Raw genomic sequence first — 2227 nt, forward strand, 5'->3', positions numbered from 1 at the left:
GCTGCTTTACAAACAGACTCCTGTTTACACAAGATCGGTTGAATTTTGAAAAATCCATTTTCAAACTCAAACACAGTCTTATGGATTTAGCCGAAGACAAAGACGGTGGAACAGAGAAATGTTCCGAGAGTGAAGTGTCTGATCCGAGGGGATTTTTCTAAGATCTTCCTCCAACAGCAGATTCCTCAAATAAAACTCAAAACAGAAAAAGAGCTTCTCAAAATTCAGATATTAAATCACAAAGTAAGAAAAACATTACAGAGTAGATGCTAAGGAATTTTTTTTCTTGTTATTTGTATTTTGAACATTACTTCATAAGATCAGACGTATAAAGAGAAAGGTCCCTGAATGTCTACATGTACGTTTGGATTGTTTGTCTCTTCAATAAGATGACTCAGCGTAAACAGCGCCCTCTTGTGGTCGTCAGGCTCAGCGTTAAATACAGTCGTAAACATCCAACTCGTGCTTCACGTGTGAAATGTCAGAATAACAAGTAATCATCACATTAAACTACAAACTGACGACAACTCTACACAACAAGGTGGAAATCCACTTCATTCCATTAAGTTCTGTGCAGCAGCAAACAAATGAGGATTTATTTTCCATTGGAGTTTATTCACTGAGCCAATTAGTAAATTACCAACAACAAGGACAACACTGTGAATCAGCCGCTCACCAACGAGCCGGGGGCTCTAATCCCAGGAGCTGGTTTAACTGGGCAGTAAAACTCCTCTTCATCCATTTCACCCCGTTTGCTTTTCAATCCCAGTAAAACAACTGTGGAGCTGATAATTAAACCGACTCTATAAAGAAGGATCCGCCTGGAAGAGAAGCGTCAGCTGGTTTCAGAGGACGACACGGACTGGAGCCACTGGTAGGACGAGACAGATACTGGTGAAGCTGCTGCTGATTCTGTTAGTTTATTATGACTATTGACATAAATATTGGTAATCAGGGTTTTATTATCAAAGCAAACCAAAGAAGCTCTCACTTGTATTATTCTCTTCGTCTGTAAATAAAGACGGTTTATGTCTCAATCTCAAGTTTCAAGTTTTGTTCATTACATAATGCCTCATGAACTAATACTCGATGCCTTGTAATAATACTAATACACCTGCTAATACTGGTATTAGTACCGCTAGTACTATCGCCGCACTACTGGTATTACTTGTAATACTGCCCTTATTTGGTAACGTTACTACTGCTTCCAATTGGGGCTAACAATACTACTACTGGTTGAAACAATGATTCACTATTACTACTGGTACAACTGGAGTTACTAATACTGCAGCTACTAGTCCGAGTAAAGTACCTGCTAGTCTGTAATTGGTACCCCTGGTAATAGTACTACTTAGGGTACTTCTACTGCTACTAGTACTTCTCACGTTATCTCCTATGTTGTGTAAGTTGTGTCTTAAGAACCTGAGAGTTCCAGTTTGGTGCAGAGCTTCTCCAGAGCGTTAATCTGGAGCACCATCTGTCCCACGCTGCTTCTGATGGGTGGAGCTTCTAACACCTCATCTCTTCTGACGCTAATGCCTTCAGCCGCTGTCGCTCTTTAACTAGTATCTTGTCTCGGCTCAGCCCGGCCTTCCTGCCCCGGCCTCGGTCCTATCTGAGAGGGGGGATTGCCGGCTAAATCTCCTCCACGCGGCAAGTGGAGCATAACTGGAAGAAATAGGCTGAGATCCTGCTGAGGAGCGGGGGGGGGGGGGGGGGGGGGGAGATAGGGGGCGAGAGAGGCACAAGTGACAGGTAGAGGAAGTGCAAGAGAGAGAGAGAGAGAGAGCGAGGGAGAGAGAGAGTGGTTTCTAAATGCAGCGTGTCTCTCCCACTCAGCGGGACCAGATAGACTCCTGAGGAGCGACTGGGAGACAATCTGAGGGAGACGTTCACAGTTGAATCTCCACAAAACGAGCTGGATGATGACCCTGTGTCTGTCTGTCCCTCTGTCTGTGGACAGCATTCAATCAGCTCCTCTGACAGTCTCTCTGTCCGTCCTCCTGTTTCCTCCCCTGCCTCGCTGCCTTCGTGTCCGTCTCTCGTCTTCTCAGTCTCGTTGTCACATAAACACATTTGCAGTTTAGCACGAGCTGATCTGAGGCCTGAGGTCGGCCTTACAACCTGCAGCCTGTGTTCACGCCTCTCTCTGTCTCTTTGTCTCTTTGTCTCTCTGTCTGTCTGTCTCTCTGTCTCTCTGTCTCTCTGTCTCTCCGTCTCTCTGTCT

General features: G+C 45.0%; 2 protein-coding genes across 3 annotated transcripts in view; both read right to left on the reverse strand.

Moving 5' to 3' along the window:
* The window catches only part of LOC128450548 (zinc-binding protein A33-like), a 383902-nt gene that overhangs the window by 160609 nt on the left and 221066 nt on the right, over positions 1-2227 (reverse strand). The gene's annotated exons all lie outside the window — the stretch shown is intronic.
* Positions 1-2227, reverse strand: part of LOC128450549 (E3 ubiquitin-protein ligase TRIM35-like) — a 377361-nt gene that overhangs the window by 154191 nt on the left and 220943 nt on the right. The gene's annotated exons all lie outside the window — the stretch shown is intronic.

The sequence above is a fragment of the Pleuronectes platessa genome, chromosome 11 (genome assembly GCF_947347685.1).
Source record: "Pleuronectes platessa chromosome 11, fPlePla1.1, whole genome shotgun sequence".
NCBI lineage: Eukaryota > Metazoa > Chordata > Actinopteri > Pleuronectiformes > Pleuronectidae > Pleuronectes > Pleuronectes platessa.